Source organism: Lagopus leucura, unplaced genomic scaffold, assembly GCF_019238085.1.
Source record: "Lagopus leucura isolate 7727_CA_CO unplaced genomic scaffold, USGS_WTPT01 Super-Scaffold_100012, whole genome shotgun sequence".
Taxonomy (NCBI): Eukaryota; Metazoa; Chordata; class Aves; order Galliformes; family Phasianidae; genus Lagopus; species Lagopus leucura.
In genome coordinates, this window is record NW_024962267.1 from 5,799,515 (window position 1) to 5,822,327 (window position 22,813).

Genomic DNA, 22,813 nt, shown 5'->3' on the forward strand with positions numbered 1-22,813 from the left:
GCATTGGCTGGGTCTCTCTTGGCTCTGTGGCTCATGAACCACTGCTACTTATTCACACTGCAAGGGACCAGCATTGCCAGCTCAACTGGAAAATGGAGCTGAATTCCTGCAGCTTGCTTTCTGATCTGGGACTCACAATGGAGTTGAACTAAGGTAAGTATCTGTGCGTAAGCGGGGCTTGGCTATCTATCAAATCACTTCTGCTAGGAGAGGAACGTTGCCCTTGTTCTGTGTTTCATCTTCTTAGCTTCGCAAGTTGGGCTTTAGTTTGAAAAGGATTTCAGACAAAACAACCATCTCTTAATTGCTTAGTGGCAATTTCTGCTATCAGTGTTGGTAGCTGAGAACCCAGAAGTTTCTTTAGGGTTACCTTTCCTGCATTAATGTCACCTCTGGAAAAACTAGGAAGTGAATTTGTTGCGGAGGTTTTCTTGGACTGGGGGGAATGGCATATTGTGATAAGCACTGCTTTGAGTGAAATCCTTTCTGACAGGCTTGAAAGCTAGCAGTGCCACAAGGTGGGGGATCCTGGATAAAAGGAATTATTTTAATCCAGAAGGATTAAACTTGGATTTACTTCCTATGAACTTCAGAGTGCCATTCATGAATGCAGGATTTAACTCAGCTCCAGTGGTTTTGGCAGTTCCGCTACCAGTAGATTGAACTACAGAAGTAATTTACTTGGTGGATTTCCAAAGCCACCTGTGCACAGGCACAAACTTACACATAGCCTGAGAAGCACCAGTGGGCATGTATTCTTCCTCTTTTAAGGCTGCAGTGGCCACTGGCCTATTTCTTAACTAATCTGAGGGATTGCTTTGAAATGACAGGGTTGGATTAAACCCCACTGCTGCATTTTGGCAAGAACAGGTTTCTCTGAGGATGAGCGAGCACCGGTAAGACAACAATTTGAATCCTGAGCTGATAGTCATTGCAAATGTTGTGTGGTAACACCTAGCAAGCTTTTAACTTCACAGGAAAAAAACCCCGCTGAGGTACTGTATGTATTCACCCACTTTGAATGTCTCATGTAGAAAACATGCCCAAATGCTGTGGAAGTGGTTCAGCAAAAGATAGCGATCTGTTCCAAGCAAAGTTTGTGTAAATCTGAGCTACTCAGACTGCACTTAAGGATATGGAGACAGGCAAATTACATGGAGCTTTCCATTCTGAAGTGAGAGGACATGCAGGGATTTGCAGGCTAACCTGAATAGTTTCTGAAAACTTAACCCCTCCCCCTCTTGCTTCTTGAGTCTGACTTTGATACCTTCCTTAGTAGTAGAACAAAATTTAAAAAGGATTTTTGATTTCCTTAAGAGCATACCCGGATTGTTCATAACTGCTTGTCCTTCTATGCAATCTCTAAACTGAAAACTACAAGAAAAGTCTTTGCTACTGATGCTGAAGATGGCTATTACACTCATAGATGGAGGACATCGAGCTCCAGCAATACAGGAAGCCGTGATGCTTTCATGAACTCAGCACTGAGGATCACGGCTTGCAGACCATGCTCTAGCTCTGGGGAGCTGCAGTCCTATAAAGGACAATGACTGCTGCTGAGCTGCTGTGTACAGCTCAAGAAAAAGAATGAAAGCTGAAACATGACCAGACATAAAGCCAGGTAGGAACTTCTTGTTTCCCAAAATTAGGACAAAAATAAGATTTCTAGCACAAGGCATGTCAGAAGCAGCTGTGCCATGGCTTAATGTACATCCTCTGAATATGCTCCTACCACAAGAACTGCAAGGATCATTCAGCCAAAGTGGTACAAGTGGTCGTAAAAGCACTTATTTACAAGTGAATGGACACTGTGGAGCCTGAGCAACACATACATCACTTACCCTTGGTGGATTTCTTCTCATTGCCTTTCTGTTCCATTAGTTGTTTCATACGGAGATGCTCAAGCTGAATGAGTTCTTGCTGGAAAGTGGCACGTGCTTTCCTTGCCTGACAGAGCTAAACCAAATAGGAAAGCTGTGGTGAAAATAACTGCTCCTCTGTTCCCAGGGTGCTGCTGTGGCATTGTGTTGCCTGACTACAGCAACTTCTGCATCAGCTGTGGGGTGATGGAGAAACTGGTTTCAGAGATGAGAGTGGTGGTACAGCAGGCACTTGTACTGCAGGCACTTGTAGGCTGAGGACAACAAATAGAAGAGGGATTTTATTGTTTACTGTTGCTTATACTGTGTACGACAGATGTGATTGCTGCAGACTGAAACAAAGTCCAGTTTTAGAGATGTTTTATAATTATATAACTCTTCATACACAAGAAAAGCGGCAGTGTTACTGTGCATCCTTTTTGGATGTTCAGAGTTGTGCCCTGTAGGCAAAAGGTTAGCTGCTGGCAGTGTCTCTGCCTTGAATCTGTGCAGCAAGGCCTGCTGCCTGGGAGGACTGAAACCATCATCATGAATTTGAACATTAAATAATATAGACAGGGTTGTTTACGTGGGGCAAACAAAAGCCATTCTAAAAACTAAAAACCCAACTTGGAACCTTGTGTGTCTTGCTCTTGTCCAAACGCATTAACACCTCTGCTGCAAATGTTTGAGGGTATCTCCTTTCTCTCTCTCTCTCCCTTTTTGATTATAACTGAACTATTGCATGGCCCCATGTTTTCCTAATGGCTTTTAATAAGCAAGGGCTGCCCTGCCTCCCACGGAGTTGAACATCCCTTGGCCAGCACAGGTTAGCTCAGTGGGTAGAAGTGTGGGGCCCTGTATCCAAATGTACAGCGTGGGAAATGGAGCATCCACCCAACTTCACTGTGAGCAGTGACAGGAAAACAGCCCGGGATGTGGAAGTGTGAAAGCAGCTGGAATTTCAGCTGCAGGCCTTACAGCGCTGATCCTGGTTTCCAGCTCACAGCTCTCCCTGAGCCCCTGCTTCTCCTGTCCCTCCCTGAAGGCAGTTCTCCACTGGGGAGTGTCTGCTGCTGCGTTTTGTACTGCTGTGATGAGGTTACCAAAGAAACATTAGGTAAAGGATCTTCGGATTTAGCAGCTTTCTCTAGGATTTATCACTCCATACATCAGATAGTAAAAACTGTAGTACTGAGTGGTGTTAATGAGATATACATCTGCTGTGTTCTCTGTCTTTTATTTCTCTTCCACCTCTCCAAGGAAAAAAAAAATAATCTGGCAATCTCCTGCTTCTCAAATGTACTTAAAATGTGGGCTGGTGGAAAAAAAAGAGCATAGCAAGCCCTGCACATGGAGAACGCTGCTGAGCTGCACTTAATGATGCCTCTTAGGATCAGCCACGCTGCCTGAAAATGCTTCATTTCCTGTGGCTTTCCTTCTTTACAAGCAGAGTGCAGCTCCAATGGCTCTCACAACAATTATCACCCACTTGTTCTGCAGGTTTGAAGTTTTTTGCATTAGTCAGGTTGAGAAATTCATGGTATTAATCATGACTGAAGTTGTTATTTATCACCTGCTGGGTGAGAAATAATAATTTTGGCACTACTGGGGCAGCAGACCAGAAGTACCAAATTAAGTAAAACATCTAAACACCAGCAAGGATCATTTCTCTGATTAATGAATTGTTACAAAGAAAAAATGCTATTTGTTATCTGATCTTAGGATAAAAGTGGAACTTGGAAGTAAAAACCATTAGCGCAGTCCGGTTGTGCTGTGATGTAGTGCGGAACCTTCCTGGCAGATCTCTCTGCTGTCACTCACCGACTGAGCATGCACTCACGCGTGGCACAGTCGCAGTACTTGGCTCACACTCCCATTGCCAACTTTGCAAAAAGCAGCGTTTGGCAAGAAGCTCAGGGCCCATTGTGTAATGGCTGGAAAGAAATGTTGAAACTACTTTCACCTTCTAGGACTTGCCTGGGCTGGAAGGTTTTGCCATAGGAACAGTCACCAGACTGGCAAAACACCATTGTGTGAAGGCTGTAATGGGGGCACAGGAAATAAAATAAGCAACATCAATAGAAGCGAGTTTATACCCAGGTAACTGGGTGACCAGAGGTGTTTCACATATAAATGCACAAACGGCCTACACAGACATGGTTCCATAGAAATGAGGTGAGTGTGTGCTCTTATAATTGCAAACCACTGTGCCACCATGGTGTGCCCCATCCTCTCCCTGAAAGACTGTGGTGCGGAGCTGAGGAGCTGGCCAGGTAGGAATGCCCATGGACACTCCATTTTTTGGGTTCATAAATGAGATGTAAAAACTTGCTCTCAGCTTCAAATACGGTCAAAGAACTCAGCCCTGTAGAGAAGGGACACCACTGAAAAGAAATTAACTTTGGGCTCCATTTTTTTGTTGTGGTTTAAAGAAGAAACAAAAAAAAAAAAAAAAAAAAGAACAGGACTTGCTTTAGAGGCCCTTTTGGGCTCCAGCTAATACATTTTCTGGAAAGAAGACACAGTCAAAACCACTGCTGTCTACCAAACCAGCATGCATAGAGGCTGACTTGAAACCATGAGCTGACATTAGAGGCTGATGTGACATCATGCCTTTCCTAAAGCAAGCTTTACTGCACATATATGCTTTATAACGTAGATTTTTTTTTTACCTTTATTTTACATTTAAGAAGAAATTGAGAGACCTCAGGGAAGTGGGACGTGATGGTCACTTTCTCTACATGAGTTGCTGCAATCACCTGTCTCCTAGGGTCTGCGCCTTCTGTTCAGTGACAAGAATTTGAAATGAGAATGAAGAGGATGCCCAGTCACAAGAGCAGCGAAGGGGCTGGCGAGTGGAAGGCCATCCTCCTAGGCGGAGCAGGAGCCATCGGGGGTATTGGTGCCCTTCTGCAGGCACTGAGGGGAGGAACTAGTGCTGCTCAGCCTTGATCAATTTTGTGGTGCTGGAATGAAGAGCAGCCATCACTCATGCTGCTTAAACTACGGCATGATCCTGCTGCCAGAGCGTGCTCCTTTTTTGCCTTTGTCTTCTCATAATGAATTCACATTCTCTACCAGTTCTTGCCAAAGACTTTCCAGCTGTGGATCAACCTCTCTCCTCATAGACCTCAGGCTCTCTCTGTCATCCCCTCATGGATGGGAGCATCTCCTCTCTGTGCTTTTATCTACAAAGCAGAATTTTGGCCAGCTTCTCTTGACTTTGAAGCTATCTTTTGCTGGTCACATGATTCTCTCACTCTTGTGATCAGCAGTTCTGTCACTGATGCCCTGGATAATCACCTGAGATTATCTTGTGATGAATGCCTCTCATCTTTCAGATGTTAGGAAGCTGTTAGGCTAAGAGCTGCCCCTTTCTTTTCTTCTCAAGACAATAAAAACTTCCCTTCAAGTCCACTTTCTGCTTCCACGTCAATTCCTGTAAATTCCTCTCTAAAATTCCACTGCAGTTTCTGTTGGCTCCTTCCCTCAGAAGTGAGAGTATTTTGATCTACAGTGCCTCCTAGCCAAGAAGTATACAGCCAAATTACTGACTATCTCTAAGATCTCTTTCATTTGCAGCTTAAGTCTGTGTTGTAGCATGCTTAAAGAACCAGTTGATGGAGATCAGTAGTTTGGGGGCATGATGGGAAGGGTACTTTTCTATCTACTTGAATAAATTCATCTCCAGCATATTTTGTCATAGGTTATGGTGTTTTGCAAAAGGCAGGTAGGTTTATGCATGTGTGTGATAATCACCAGCATTAGGCCAGACCTGCTTGTTAACTTTTGTATGACAAGCAAGCATGAGCACACAAGGCTTTCTCTTATGTCAAAACACGCTTGTAGCAAAGCACAAAAACAGTGCTGTGCAGAATGCTGCCCATCAGCTGATGGGAACGTTTCTGACACACACACAGGACAGCTCCTGCGTACCTGTTTCAAAGGAGGAGCTTTTATTTGGTTCAGCGCGCTGTCCTGGGGCCCTTCCTGCCTTTGCTGCTACTTCATGGTCTTCCTATGCTGGGAAAAGGAACGTAGCGAAGTTTTTAGGCCTATGGATCCCACTGTCTGCTCTGCATTGGAAGAGATTCCTCACACCACTAAAATCACCTTAGAGCAAACAGAAAAACCAGCTTTCCAGGCTTGCTTAGATGGAAAGAAGCACCCTTCAACCCCACCGTAACCTGCAACTCTGAGTCCTCATGCCACTTCCGCAGGAAACAGAAGGCTGACAAAGTCACTCAGTTTCATGATGTGTTTCCACAGGCCACGATGCCTAAAATCTGCTTTTCTGACTCACAAATCACAGAAAATTGCAACAAGGTGGGGTTTTTTTTTCTTTTTTTTTTCTTTCCCCTGATTAAAATTCAACAGTGGAAAATAACAGGAATTAAGACGAAAACTCATTTGGCTAACACAGCTCTGTAAAATCTATTTGGAATGCTTGTATTAGAATAGTAAAAATCATCAATGACTTACTGAAAAGCAGGCTGAGAAAAGCTTGGGAGTGCAAGGAGCAACTCCTCTCTGCTGAGGGGTTAAGAGCGTGAAATGCTTAAATGAAGTTTTTAAAAGAGGAAAAACTGATAGCAACAGGAGAAAGGAGCTCCATTTCAGTCCTTAGCTCAGATCAGTGGGTTTGTCAGTGCCTTGTGCTCTCTCTGCAGTGAGTTGGAGCCATCTCTTGCACTGCAGCCAGCAGAAGTTGTTTGACGCATCACTACAACACACGTTTGAAACGTCACTGATCTGCAATCAAAGCAGAGATTTCTACCCAAAGATTACAAAATACTTGGCAAACTAAACCAAGTGGATGAGTCAGATAGCAAAACCTGTTCAACAGAAGAGCAAAGTCAAGACACAGCAGTTGCAAGTAATTTGTCCCAAATGCGAGCAGAGCAAAATCTGGACCAGGAGTCTGGAGGCTGCCTTCCCAGCTCCACGCTCCAACCTCCGCACTGCATTCTTTGCTTCTCTCTTAACCACAACGGCCTCTGAAAATAACCCTTCAAAGGCATTTCTTGGTAGTAACAAATGAACCATCAAAACCTAAACAAAGAACCCAGCAGTCGAGACGACGCGAGTTAACAAACAGAAATAACTAAGCCCGCTTTGTCCTCTGCTTATTTCCAAACGGATAAAACCCAGGTCATTTGTACAGACTTCCTCCTTCCCCTCTCCTGTGCAGCCGCTTAGGAGTCCCCAGGAGACAGCACCATTTTCCTTTGCTTTCCAATCTTTAAAATATATTCATTCCAGTTTTCAAATTGCTATTTTGTAGTGCTAAATCTCTACCCACACTAATTTCTCCAGGTCAGAATCTGACCCTGATTTGAACAAAATCTGGAGTCAAATATTCACACCAGAATGCTTCTGCCTTGCTGCATGTCAGATGCCATCTTCCTGCAAATGTGTCACACACCTTGGAGTGCAGCTTGTGGAACTGATGAGGTGAAGAGCGCCGCGGAGCAGCTCTGTGCTGGTAATCACAGGACTGAAGAAACACATACATCATCTGCCACATAGGTTGGCATTTCAAGTAAAAAACCTTCACAATGTGTAAGATGTTGGACAAATGATGGCCATATGCATGTTTGTCTCTGAGCAGATGTCTTTGCGTTCTCAGCTAGGAAAAAGCTGAGGTAGGCTCTTTTTTGCAGACAGTTTAATATTAGTGACACAGTTTATGTCCTCTGCAAAAACAATAATGGAGGATAAGGTGACATAAATTATTTGCAAATCGTTTGACATATGCAGGGCATTGTCCTTGCAATAATCACCATCAGTCTGTCAGTTTAAGATATGAACCGTGCCACTGCCATTTTATATCATTGTGTTAAGCTTTCACATGTTGTAATTTTACAGATTTGTTCTTTGCAGAACACTGCAACACAAATCAAATTGTATTATGTTTAGTCATACGTCGGTGGAGCACCTTGCGGCAATTAGGGATGGAGCAGACGAGCAAACAAACAGTCGCAGATAAGAGCCAGCTCCTCGAAAGTTAGGAAATGTGTTAGGTACCATTACTCAACTTTCGTGGTCATTATTCAAGGCAGGAGGAATTATTTAAATTCATGCTAACATCAGTTGCTGGCTGCATGAGCAAAGTGAGCACTGGAAAGTATCGTACTGACAGATCAATTTAAAACCCCCGTGTCTTTTTTGTTTCACCACAGCAGTCACACACAAGGTTTGATTCTTATGAATAATGTGGGTTTTTCTAAAGTCAATATGCGGATTTCTTTTCAACTTACAGAAGACCCCATAGGTGCCTGTAGTTTTTAACCCTGCCTTCCGTGGATGGAACAGAATGTCTCTGGAATAGCAATTAACTCAGCACTGTGTCTTTTATTCTAAGCAAATTAATTCCTGTGGCACAGTTCAACAAACAAACAAACAAGCAAACAAATACAGACAGAAAGGCCCAAAGTCAGTGGGTTAATTTTAGTCTTTTTTTAAAATTTGAACTGCTGACTACTGTGGGAACCTCTCACAAGTGCATCCTAAGTGCATTCAGTGCCAGGTACCTCATTTTAACCATCTGAGAAACATTTTAGCATGAAGGTGTGTCTTAATCAGTGGAGGAGTCAGTAGGAAATACTGGAACACACATTCCGGATTCTGCATTTCAGTGACTTTTTACTCTATTTTGAATGGAGAAACATGATTTGTTTTCCCCTGGGAAAGTTCCCCACATTCAGTTGTCAGCAGAACAGAATCTTTCTGCTTCCAGTGAGCCCTTAAACTAGAAAGATTTATTGCACTTACACCCTTGAAAGAACATATCTTTTTCTTTGAAGGCAGCCATTATCACCATCCCATTTTATATCTTTTCTGATAAGTGCAGGCAGTAAAGTAGATAAACTCCTTGCATACCAATTAAAGACACACACACGCCGAGATGTATACTATCAGGGATGCTCAGAGTAATATTCTTCTGAACACAGTAGATATATCTAGGGAGTTTGACTTTTATTATTCTCAGCTTTACACCTCTGACATTTCTAAAAACACGGCGGAAATTAATGAATTCTTGCCCAGGACTCTATTGTCTAATCTTGCCCCGGCGCTCATGAATTATGGAAAATGACAGATCAGCTGATGGCATACAGCGGGCTAGTTTAGAATCACCCTTTTAACACAACCTGGGCCACAAAAAGCTCATCCCTGCATTTCATACGGCCACTTGACAAAATATTAGTCCTGTTTTACATGACACCTTAAACAACAGCCTGTCTCCTTCACATATACGATCATGGTCAAGCAGAGAAAGTACAAAAGCTGGAGCCCTGAGCCTCAGGCTGCCTCTCTCTCTTCTCAGGTAAGGTACTGAAGATCTAACTCAAGCAGCCTGCCTTGGACTTCTCCTCTGGACATCTCCACAAGCTACCTGCGGGCTCAGGGACATCTTGAGGCTCTTACACACAGCCTCCTCCACCTGCCTGTGCAAGGCTCCTCCACGTGCCTTTCCCCAGGCAGAAGCGAGGCCTTCGCTCACACTGACTGGGGAAGGCGCAGGCTGGAGGGGCACTGAGCATGGTGCAGCACCCTGCAGCCAGCACAACAGTTCAGGCCCAAGTGTCGCTGCCTGCTCTGTAAGGCAGGCACAGCAGAAGCCTTCAGCCATGCCATCCCACACACTGCTCATGTGGCTGAGATGGTGGCAGGGAACCGGTGGGTGCTGCCCTGTGGGTGCTGCCCTGTGTGCTGCTCCCTCAGGGCCTTGGCTGAAGTGTGCCGTGACCCAGAGACCACTTGTGTGCGTGGGCTGAGACCTGCTGTTGGAACAGGGTTCCCTTTAAGAGGAGATTGAGGGAAGCAGTACATCTCCTTCAGAATGTCCGAGAGAGCCGACGCCATGCAAAGCACTAATCGGTAATTAATACAAATAAAAGAAACAATCGTTCATGGTGCTGGTAATAATAACACTCCCGAGTTTGTTCTAATCCATCTTTTTGTCAAATGAAGCACTGGGGAATTTGTCTGCGACAGTCGGAGTATTTTAAGAGTCTTTGCTTTGATTTGCACTGTGGGTTTAAGCACTGTTAGACCTCAGAATAAATAATAAATAAATAACCAAAAGGAACAGCTTTAATACTTGTAAGCTGCTTTTTAACGTGCACAGGGAATCTTTGAACCGTGTATGTGCCTCTTACGCCAAAATTTAACTTTATCTACAAATTCTATGAATTTATCTACAAATGTGGCAATAGCCACTGCACAAACCCTGACAGCGCCTTTCCCTCCTATCTACCAACTGAAGAATACTGAGCTTCCTCCAGAGAAGTGGCACCTTCCACCACACCAGACAGCCCTGAACCTTTAAATAGCTCCGTGTTCATTATATTTAGGGACAATTACACCAGCGACTTCCTGGCTGCAAATATGATTCATTACTCTGAAGCAGAAGTAATACCTCTAATAGACTATGCATTGAGCTGACCCAAAATAGCTGCTGCTGAGTACTTGCTCCTGAACCACTCCATGGATGGATCTGTTAAATGATTCTAACCATAGATAGAAAGAACAGATTACCCTGCCACGTAATTATTTGGCCCTACCCCTAAATCTTTATGTAAACTAAATTTCAAAGGTGGACAACACTAAGCAGTGTTTAATAACGGGTTCTTAGGTATAATTTGTCTGGAACTTGCTGGGAGGTTATAAATCCGATTTTAAATTAAAAAATTTGCATTTGCTGTTTAGTCATCCTTTAGCTCTACTTTTACCATCATTCTTTGGGTAAAATTAAAAAAAAAAAGAGAGAAAAGGAAAAGAGAAATATAGGAGTGATTCTTTCTTCTGAGTGAAGGAAGCAGAAAAGGGTCACTTCCAACCCCTGTAGGGCTGAGGGCACAGCTCCTGCTCCTGCCCTGCGGTGACGCTGCACTGATCCCACAGCACTGCCTGGCACCTGCACAGTCGTTCCTGCAAGGATGCGCTGCCCCGCTATGGACTCTGACCCTACACACTGATGGGCTTACAAGTTGCAGAGTTCACACAAACTGGGGAGACTGAAAATGACTTCAAGAGATTACTATGCATCCATTCCCTACTGCAGAGCCCTAAGCCATAAAGAATCCCTCTTTTTTTAGGTGAGAGCACTCCCAGCTGCTCCGAGGACCTTCAGGTCACCCTCAGCACCCAAAGCAGACAGCAGTTCTCCTGCTGAAGCACCCACACTGCCTAGTGCCTGGCTGACCTGAGCTGTGCTCCATTCTAAACCATCCAGGTGGTGGCTCTCAGCTTCTGGCCCAAGTGCTCCTTTGGTTAGAGCAGCAGCAGCCTGTGCCAAGCCTCACCCCATGCAGTATCAGATGCCACTGCCAAAAGCCTCAGCGACAGGGACTTGGGATAACCCCAGTGCACATCTCTCTGCTCAGGCTTGTACAGGGCATTCTACAGTGCTGGTACATAATCCGGAAATCATCGTAAGTAATAATTAAACATTGAGTCAGATTAATTCCAGGCTTGCTTGCCCTGGATAATAATACTATTAATTCTCCAGAGAGGAAAGTAAGACAATAATGAGAAAACTAAACACACATAATTCCACAAAATGCACAGGAAATATTTCCAGTGTTAATTTTGTAATATGGAATATTCATGTTGTAATATGGTGGTGACATAAAATATGCAGCAGCGGCAAATAGAGGAAAGTTGATGGCCTGCCAAGGCTGTTTCTCTTTAACATGCAGATGGTTCCTGAGCAGTCACTCCTGCTGAGGCAGCTGCCTGCACAGTGCTCCCAGAGGACTTCATCCGGCTCCGACGTGGGATCGGACTACAGCCTGGGATCACATGGAAACCCACCCAGACTGGGTGATAGCCTTGGAGGGTGCTTCCTGCCGCCATGTCAGAGACATTGTGCTTACATGCAGCAATCTAGGTGCTGGGGAGCGATGTCTGCATGATATATGGCTGCTGGCAAAATGATCCTGTCCGTGGGCTATTGCTGGCTCTAATTAAAGGAAGACACAGGCTACTGAGTTGGGGTCCCTTCCATCGAAGCTGAGAGGACAGCAATCTCCAAGAGAGCTGCAAAGGAGGAGAGATTCATTTGACTGATTGCATGATGTCTGAATTAATGGTCAGGAAAAGAACCATTATTGTGCTCTTACTGGTAGGCTGCTTCTAGGAGTTTTTGCTGTGCTATCTGCTTGAATGTGGAAGTAAAGCAATGCATTCTTTGAGGTACAGCTGTATTACAGACTCTGTTTTTTTATATCTCCGTATGTATATGTCCTGTGTTTGTATGAACAGTCTGAATTGCTCACACAGAAAGTGAAGCACAGTCACAATGCCACGAGCCGCGTGTGCAATGTTTTTGCCTCTGCCAGTGCCTGGTCCAGGGCTGCGGGATCATTTCCAACCCAAAGCCCAGCTGCCTGTGGGGCAGGCTCAGAGCTGCTCTTCCATCTCAGCCGCTCTGTCCTGCTGCAGACAGTGGGCATTTGGGCTGCAGTCTCTGCTTTGGGAACAGCCCAAGCTGCCATCTGCAATTGCGGTGAAGCCAGGTATGGTGCCTGTATGGTGTGCCTCTCCAGGATCAATGCTACAAGGCTGAGTGCCTAATGCATAATGAACGTTCAATACGCTCAAATACAAATACCTTGTAAGGAGCAGGCTGTTAGTCAAACAAATGCTGCTCTAACTTTAAAATAGCCGTATTGTTTTATTGACGCTGCGGGTGGCAGAGACAAAGCAAAGCACTGCACGACACAGAACACGGCACCAAACAGCTTTGGCTCCTGGCCGCCTTCACGTCTCCCTGTTTCTGGGGCTGGGAAAAGCTCACTAATTAAATCCTGGTAGCCAAGCTGGAGCTGCTGGGATCAGAGGAGTGAGGAATAACTGCTATCAAACAACAAAGGCCAGGTGGCCCAGCATGTGCTTGACAGGTGGGAAAATCTGGTTCAAACCCTTGGTGTTGGGAGGGTGCTTCTATTTTTTTGGAGGGGGGAGGAGGCTTAATTCTTAAGAAAACATGCATGTGAGAAGTCTGCTTCTCTCAGGATTACAGCAAACTTTCAAAACTGGAGCAAGTTCCAGAGCTAAAATTAAGCTCACAAGCTGCAGCAAGCTTGCAGGCTGGAATGAGCCTGCAAGCAACAACCTGCTTCCAACATTACATTTGAATGTAATGCTTATATTTCCCAGCTCTTCAGGATCACAACAGACTTCTAGCTGGATTACATGGCTTACATCATCTCTTGCCAAGAGCTGCGGGATCAAGCTGTGGAAGTTCTTCAGAGCGACCCTTCACTACAAATATGACTCATCAGTCCCACCCCACTCAAAAGGCAGCATCAAAGTTTGCTCATGTGGCAAACTTCACTTCTTTTGGGAGTCCTCCACTACTAAGCAAAAGTCTCATCTCAGACAAAATGAAGTCAACAACACATGACAAGGCAGCCAGATTCCTTGTTTCTTATTTGCTACTTCTCTCTGGGAGTTGGCAGAAAATTCTGCTAAAGCACAAATACAACCCCAGTGCCAGCTGGCACCGTCTGTGTGGGTTTTGGCTCCTGCTGTGCACAGCACTGACCACCAGCACCACTGGGGTATACATGTTTCTCAATTACAGTCAGTGTAGGCTTAAGACTCAGTGATTTCTATGGCCAAAAATGTGATATAATCTGATCTGTGTATTACGTGTGGAGAATTACAACCTACACCCATACAAACCCACAGGACCTGAGCAGCAGAATGAGTATCTCCACAACTCTTCAGTGTCAGCATGTAGAAAAGTTTCTCAACTCTGTTTAAAAGTTTTTAACAGAAACAAAACAACCTGTTGTTCTTTCAACACACGATCAGAAATGGTTAAGCATTTGTATTTGATTAAAAAGCAAATCTCAGCTCTTCTGATTAAAAATTCAGAGAATAAAAAGCAATTCAAACAGTCTCTAATAGCAAATGGGAAGTGATTTTAACCATGCCAAAACCTATATGAGAAAAGCAGAAATGAGATGACATATCTTCCTTTGTATTGGAAATAGTGTCAAAGTGCTGTAATTTTACTACATACATTGTTGAAATATGTCCCTTCTTGTGCTCTTTCTACAAGAAACTAGAATTACTAAAGAATGAATTAATAAAGAAAGAAACATTTAACAAGATACTTTTCACAATGTGCCATTACTGAGAGTTACTGAGCACTCCTGAAGCATCAATTCAAAAGCCAACACTACTCGAATCAGTTTGAGTGTGTGCATGCACATTTGTACACAGCCAATTGATTAGGAATTCATACTGTTTGAATAAATTGGAATAGCAAGAAGAAAATACAATGAACAATGCTTCAGAAGAAACAGGTAAATAGTGAGTAGCTGGATAAATGTAGTTTAATGAGCATGCTATAGAAGGTATTTTTTCCATTATCAACTTAGTGTTGACTCACTCTCATTCAATGTTAAAATCAGCTTTGCCATCACTGCTTGATACTGTGTCAGGCAAGTGCTGCCTCATAGGTATCTGTTATTACAGAAGGAACTTCTATACTGGAATATTATTTATATTGAAATAGGTACACATTGGTTTGGCTCTTCTGTGAACACAAGTGCCTTCCTTGCAGGGACACCATGTTATAGTAAAGAAATATTCAAAACCATCTATTTACAACATTATTTTAGTGGCTTCTGAAAAAAAATATAATGTGCTTAAACTGTCAGCGTTAGGACATGGAATTTATTTTCTCTCTGCCAATTAAACTCTTTTTTTTTTTTCTGTGTGATGGCTCCAGGGCTCTTCACAGCAGGACTCTGCAGAGTCAGAAACAAATCTTCATTTGCAGCAGTGTGTTCAGAGGGCTTACTCCCAGTAGCTCTGACTTCGGAACCAGCACCAGAGCTTCATTTTGGTCCTGCTCCTGGCACTCCCAGGCACCTGAGCCCCCCCAACAGCCACCTGTGCTCCCTGATTTGGTTTAGCTTTCCTAACCATACGGGACTGTGTTGATCCTCTCCTCATTCCCAGTCGCCTCTGCAACACACTCCTGTGGCTACAAACATTTCCATGCATACTTTAAAGCAGTCTGGGGCTGATTTATTCAGTGCACCTGCACGGGGCTCGAGGGAACATTCTGCACCGCCCACAGCCTCCCAGGCGCACGCATTCCCCACAGACTCCTTGGTCATGACCCTGTCTCCTTCTCCTTCAGCCCTGGATTGCATAGCTGAAATGTTTCACAGGAAGACATGTCCAAGAGTGGTGGCGAAGTGCTGGGATACGGAGCTGCTACTGCACCTCTTGTCACAAAATTGTTTGAGTTGGAAGAGACCTTTAAAGGCCATCCAGTCCAACCCCCTGCAATAAACAGGGACACCTACAGCTCCATCATGTTGCTCAGAGCCCCATCCAGCCTAACAATGACTGTCTCCAGGGACAGGGCACGCACTGCTCCTCTAAGGCAACCTGTTCCAGTGCCTCACCACCGTTACTGTAAAAAATTTCTTCCTTATGTCCAACCTAAATCTCCCCTCTTTTAGTTTGAAACCATTTCCCTTTGTCCCATCACAACAGATCCTGCTACAGAGTCTGTCCCCTTCCTTTTTATAGCCTTCCCTTAAATACTGAAAGGAACTCATGTCCAACTGGGCTCTGGCTGTCCTTTTGGCAGCTCACTCTTCTACCAGAAGCTTATGTTATACGTCCTCAGAGAGGAGGTACGAAGGTGGCAGCTTTGGTTGGAAGCAGGAATGGGGCCCTGTGGTGAGGTGCTCTTGCCTTGATGGCTTAAAACAGAAAAAGGAATGCCCTGGAAATTTTAACACACCTGGCTCTAAGCACAGTCTTTCTTTCCTTCATTAGCATTTTGCCTGTTAAGATGAGTTGGAAAGGAAATCCCCTAAAGCTGCACAGCTAGGCAGATAAAATAAGCACTAATGGTCTTCCCTTACTGACAGCACTTTGGCTGATGCACACTTACAGAAGGACAAAGGAAGTCGGGAGCACTGTCAGACCCTTTTTGGACAATGTCTTGGAGGAATTAATCACATCAGTGTTTGCTGCATGAGGCCGTGCATTTCAGGCACTGTTTGCTCCTCCAGCTCTTTAAAACAAGGAATCACTTCTTCCCTAGGACCTAGGGGTCAGATTTGGTCCCTTTCTGACACCTCAAATCCTTTCAGTTTGCCTGCTGCTGTTCCGCTAAATGGTGGTGTGAGGTAATTTATTTGGGAGCAGGGTTAAAGTGTTAATGAGAACACCACATTTTTCATAAGCTCAGCAAAACTGAAAGCAGAATTCTCAGCTGAGAGAAAGAAAAAAAAAAGAAATCCTCAGCACATACTGGAGCCAAGAAACATATGGAGCCATTTTAAGCCACAGTTCTATCTTCTCAGGTTTCAAGGAAGTAAATCTAAAGCGCGGTCTGACCACTAATACACATGCAAGAAGTGCATGCCTCCAACATCAGTACAGAGCAGGCTAATGGGAGCACTGCTCCTGCGAGGTGCTGAGAGCCTTCACCTCCACTTGCGGCCTGAAAAACGGGCAGGTTTAGCACCTGGAAGGATTAGGCTTCTAAATGTCCCTACTGCCGATAGCACATTTGCCAGGAGAATTGATTTGACAAGGGTAGCGATGTATGGCCATTAAATTGTTTGCAGATTTGACCTATCTGTCCATAGTAAGAAATAATACCTGAAATGCCATAACTCTGTCAAACATTTCAAAGGAATTCTTGTTTAAAGATCGAATGCATTATGTAATCTCATAATGTCAGATTAGGACATAAAGCTCTGGAACATGACACAGAGCAGCATTACAAGACATACTGTGTCAGAAATTTTACAAACAATTTCTTCTGGCCCTCTCACATGTTATCAGTTTGAGCAGTGACTATGATACATTTCAAATTTCTTCTGGCAGCTGGAAACAAAATGACGTGGGAGATATGTGACTGGAAATCTCATCCAGAGGCTCTTGAGAAAGGATTTTTCCATGGCAAAGCACTACAGGCTTGGGGATTTTGTCCCGCTGTCAGAGCACCTGCAGGGGGAATGGGGAAAGGGGGGCAGCACGACCGGAATCGAGGAATGTAACGGAGCTCACTGCTGTGTGTCACCAAGGCTCTCAGTTAACAGAGCTCAAATTATTCACAGCAAAAGAAATGTTAAACTGTGCTACCTACCACCAGTACGGGGGTTTAGGCTTACCCAGTGACTGTGGCTACAGTTTCATTAGCATCATTTTCCTCCATATGGACTTATTTTTATCTCTTGTTATTTGTCTGGCTGTAAGACAACTGAGGCAAGATAAACACCTTCTGCCTTGGCAGGAACTATCTGATTTCTGCTAAGTATAAAGCATCTTGGAATTTAGGAAAATAGACAAGCAAAATAAATTCCCAGAGACTAAATCTAAAATCAAGAGAGATATTAAAAAAACAGAGGTGATAGGAGAAAGGGAAATAAACCAGCAATGAAATATTGACAGTGATTTTTTTAAGAGACTTGTAATAAAGAAAAGTGATTTTAATTTTCCTGAAGTGGCAATTTGTGGAAAAATAGGAAGCAGCTAAAAATGAAGCACTGAGCACACTATCCTGGTGAACTTCAGCCAAAGTTTCCGACCCCAAAACTCCCTTTTCTAGTATTTTTCTTATGTAATTAATCCTTATCCTTTTTATGACCTTTCATTTGAAAATATGCATAAAAGTGTATATATATAGTGTGTATATATATATATATATATATATATATATATATATATAAATTTCATATGTGGCATTTTTGGGAATTGAAATTTAATCAGGAAGAAGCACTGGGCTCTCTGGCAACTTCTGCCCTGGCCGGTGCAGAACAACAGCGTGCACAAATCAGGGCTGGGACTGAGAAGGCCTCTGGTGTGCAGTGCGAGGCCCACAGTGCTTCAGTGATCTCAAAGATCACATGGCTCAGGGCTGGGAAGGTAGCAGGAGAGCTCTGGGATGTGCCATCCCTTCCAGAGCAGCCTGAAATGCAGCTCTGATGTAGCACCCCATGCTGCTGCAGTGGCCTTGCTCTAATGCCATGCCTTGGGGAAAGGGTGACAGAAGAAGGATGCTGAGGCACTGCTCTGATGGGGACCAGCTGAGCAGATTCCAGATTTTTGTCTTGCTTCTCTTGGCACAGCACGCGCCAAGCTGGTCCCACACACTAGGAATGGGGTTTTAGGGAAAAACGTGCAAGAGCTGCTCCACTTGGCACAGCAGATTTCCAATGAGTTTGCCTCCTTCTGTGAGCCACGTGGACACGCACAGCGTGGGAACCCATCAAGCATGATGAGTGGAGGAGCCAGGAGCTGCTCTACACTTCTGCACTCCTTGCAGAAGCTGTGCCCTTCGACTGCCCCCCAGCAGGCTGCAGAGCCCCCACCCGTGCTTATTCCATGGGTAGCATCTTGTGGGCTCTACTTTGCTTCTGTCCCAGAGCAAACCACAGAGAGCTCCTCCTGAGGCAGGAGGCAGCCCTCTGTCCCCCCCTCTCTGTGCATGCTTTGCTCAGAGCAGGGAAGCTGAACCCAGACCACTCCGGGCAGCATCAGTCATGGTAGCAGCCCTGCAGGATGCCTCCAACACCAGGAACCCAGCACTCAGAAAGTTTCTCACACGTGGCTGCTCTCCAAAATCTGCCAGTTAGCCAGTACTTTTTTGTTAGTAGGTGGTAACTGGGTCAAGATTACTTGCATTAGATGTAATCATGCTTTGTTCCCTCCTTTCTCTTGCTAATAAGTGACTTCTTCCTTACATGCCTTCTGGTCAGCCCTGCCCGTCAAATGACACAGCTGTCAAAATGCGCATTATTCAAAAACAGACCTGTTGCCAGCTCTGGGAGGCTGGGGGATGGGTTCATGTATAATATCACTCTTCTCTTCCATACATCTCAATTTCCTGCTTTCTGCATGATTAATGCACATTTGCTTCCCTCTACATAACGTAGACAGCAAAGGATGAATTATGCTGCTTCATTACATTAACTGGTAACATGTCTTTCCATACATATATACTCTAATCACTGCTTTCTTGTGCCCTGTGTTAGTAAATGAACAATACAGGAAGAGTAAACATAGAATAATGGTGTGTCGAACTCCTCTAACGTAACAGAAATCAAGGAAGGGGACAGAAAGGTGTTTCTCTTACTACCGAGCAAGTTTAATAGCTCCTCCTGATTATAACGTTGTCACTGTCCTCGTTACACCTGACCTCTAATGTAGAACTTTAACAGTTCTTCCTAAATTCAAGGAACACAAGACAGACATTTTCTGCATTAGAGAATTGATACTAGTAACTGAAAATAACCAGCATGTGCACCAACATAGGCTACAAGACATGGCTCACATACTGGTTACTATCTGCCTAAACTTACATCTAAACAATACAAGCCAACATTCTACCTAAACATCTAAACAATACCAGCCAACATTGGTACTCTCAGATAGACCCCAGCATTGCACATGGAAATAACAATATTATGCAGACTTGGAGGTGTTAGCAGCTTGAAAGCAAAGAGCAATAGCAGATGCTTAAAATACAAGGAATACGTCCTACTTGTGCGTTTAGTGTGTGTGCGTGTGTGTGCAACGTACACACAAACATACGCATGCAGGCAGTTTCTAAGAGGACAGCAATAAGACTGTTTTAACAACACATAGAAGCATATGATGTGCCAAAAGGACACAATGCAAGGCAACACTGATTCCCAGTTTGGGTTTTGATACAGTGGATAATGACAGCATTAACCAAAGATGACGGTGATTAGAAAATAAACTAACAGCTTGGAGAAACACCTTGGGCTCTTTAACCAGAAGCAAGAAACCAGCTGTTGGCTGCTATTGTCCTTTTTTTTTTCTTTTTTTTTTTCCTTTTTACTTTACAGGGCCTACAGAAGCTTATATAGAAAGAAAATCAATTAAATAAAAATGGACAATGATGAAGAAGTCAAGAGAGCAATTTTAAAATCAATACATTGCTTCAAAAGAAGCTCACAATTTGGCTGCAGAATATGGAACAGAAGCCTGACATACCTAGCAGAGACAAGGCTGAGAACCAAAAGCATATAGAGCGATCCTCTCATATTTATCAGAAAGGATGGCATGGAGAAATTAGTAGTAACTCCAGACATTAAAAACACATCAAATTAATCTTCTATAGTCTACTCTAACTCTTCGAGGATAACTAGAGAAGTTTCAGACACTGGGCCAAATCTTTGAAGTAATCAGTAGACAACGTTTGAGCTTACAAAACCCAAAGCTCCAAGAATCAGCAAGGAATAAGCTCTTGCAGTAACTCAAGATCAGCACAAATATCACCCACTTCTGCTCCAAGTACAAGACATCATTCTTCAATTTGCAAATAAACACATGGCACAGGCTTTAAAAAACAGCAACAATTAAACAATAAAACTCTGCCAAAGCAAAACGTTCCATTATATGTGCAATTTTCTCCCCAAGGAGTGGACTGAAGAAAGGACATCCCACATGTGAAATGTTAGTCATGTTGTGTGACGCACTTCTGGGTGATTCTCACATAATGTGGTAAGGACAGTACAATAGCTTACAAAGACTGGTGGTGAAATCAAGGAAAAAAATGGATGAACTTCATCTTAATGTTTGCTTACAGGCTGATGTTGGCAACTTTATGAAACCATCAGGGACTAAAATCACCTAAATCATAATAAAAATGGTGTTCACAAACTATTTAATGGGAAACATAAATGGCAGAAAGTGGTCCTCAAATAGTGAGAAATTTGCTACAGGGCTTTAATGCTGCTTCTGAAGTTGCAAACTGTACAACTCAGCCCAAGACACTTCTTGGCCAGCCATAACTATGTCAAAATTAATGCAGAATTAAATATGGCTTAAATAGGCAGGCAGGGTATTTCGTAAAAAACAACAACAACACATTCTTAGCCATTTTCACTTTTCATTTCAAAACCCTTCCTGTCTTAGTACTCTGAAGAAATTCTCTTTGATTCTTTTCTGATGTGCAAAACATCTGAGTAGTGATGGACCATGATGAGCATGAGGTGTGCAAATACTACTCAGAGCAACTGGCACTTCTGTCAACATAGCACTGAAAACACTGATGTCATCTGGTATTTGCAGTAAGCCCCGAGTACTCCTCTTGCAGCTGAACTTTTGTTGCCTTCTTCCTATAGAATTTCTAAGCTGGAATCAGGATCAGCTATATCATATTCTATTTCTTTCCTTACATCAGGCTTTCTTTTTTGAATTCTTCTGTATCAAATGCACAGAAGTTCCCATCTGAACTCGCATATTTGTAAGTCTGACCTCTCCCTGGAAACAGATTTGTGGGCTTTTCCTTCAGCTATGATTATTAGCAGATGAAATACCACACTTACGTTGATGAAACAACCTCAACGATTATCAGCAGCAGTAGTGGTAAATGACAGACCTATGAACTGCGTTCTACACTGTTGCCCTGAGTTTGAGGCACTGTTGAGGCCTGTTCCAGTTGCCTCTGGTAGAGGAAAAGCTGATGTAAGAACACAAAGGAGAAAATTGGTATAAGAAATTGATTGCATGTTGTATGTGAGATGTCCAACTTATAACTAGAGGAGAGAGACATTACCAAGCAGGTATCAACCCATATGTGAAGCTGGGAGCGTCGCTTGCACGGGTCAAAGATGGGGCTGCTTTTTCATCACTAACTTTCATACCCATCATGTTTAGAAGTGTGTTATAACAGATACAAGTTACAACCTACTGTAGAGAACTCACTTTAGCTGGGGGTTGGACTAGATGATCTACCTGGTCCCTGTTTAGAAGCTGATAAGGTACTGCAGGGCGTCACTGGCTGCTAGTCAGTTAAAGCCCTATCAGGATTTAAATTTACTACAGGCATTCACCAAATATTTCCTATAAAATAGAATTCTTTTTGGAGTCAATTTTGTAGAAATTATCATTACTATTATTAAGCTGTTGTCTGTTTTATCAGAAATGAGCCTTGGAGCAGATGTTTAATGACCTGCTCATATCAGCAGCAGTTCCTTGGATCAGCAAACAGACACCAGCAGAAACAAAGAGAATTTGAAAAAGCAACAAGTCCCCTCAAAACAAAGCGTGTGTAATTTTTCAACATACACATATTGAGTACTTGAAATTAATATTCCCTGGCCCTTCGCATATGCATCTGTGACTTGTATATAGGAAACAAAAATCAACAAAAGGAACCAGAACAAATTAATAATCCTCTCCTTCAGCAAATTAAACTTCACTCTGCTAAATTAGTTGACCTTCAAAGTTTGCCCGGGGGAACGATGCAAGATTGGAGGGTTTATCTGAAGAAACTAAGATGAAAACTGGGATGAAGAATGCGAATTGACTCATGGAGTGGGTGGGCCCTGAGAGCTTTGTTTAGCTCCTGTTAAAAAAAGTTCATTGAAAGAGAGCACCACCACAACCTCCACATGAAGGTAGGTTTTGTCATACCTTATTATTTATGGTAAGGAGCTTAATTACCACAGTAAGAGTACACAAAGAGAGAAGAAGGAAATACTGTTCACAACTCAGCACAGAACGTGCTGCATCAGCTCAGAAATGAAATGAAAAAGATGGCTACAGACATCTGCTGTGGTTTTTGAGATGCTCTGGACTGAGGTAGAGATGTGTGAGTGCTCTTCAGCATGGGTGTTGTTCCAAACTGCCCCAGACACATGAGCTGAGATGACGTGAGCGTCTAAGAACTGTAATTCAGCTACAGAGGATCTTCTGTTTGGCATTTCAAACGGATTGGGTTTCTGTCACAATGAACTTGTGGAGAGTGGAATGTCTAATAAAGTAAAGAACCTGGATGAGTAAAAAGACAATTATGTGGCTTTTTTTTTTTTTTTTTTTTTTTTTAAATCTTGTTTAATTCTTCTTAAACATAAAGAGGACAATTTGTCTCATGCTGGAATCCACCTGCCCCTGCTGACTTACAGCTTTTTCCCCTTAGCAGT

The 22,813-nt window shown here is 43.4% G+C and overlaps 1 long non-coding RNA gene across 1 annotated transcript in view; it reads right to left on the minus strand.

The window, feature by feature from the left end:
- LOC122181952 overlaps positions 1–22,813 on the minus strand; it is a 54,958-nt gene that overhangs the window by 3,529 nt on the left and 28,616 nt on the right. The window contains exon 2 of the long non-coding RNA XR_006179632.1: positions 1,842–2,134. This is a non-coding gene — a long non-coding RNA (uncharacterized LOC122181952). The remainder of the gene's footprint in view (positions 1–1,841; positions 2,135–22,813) is intronic.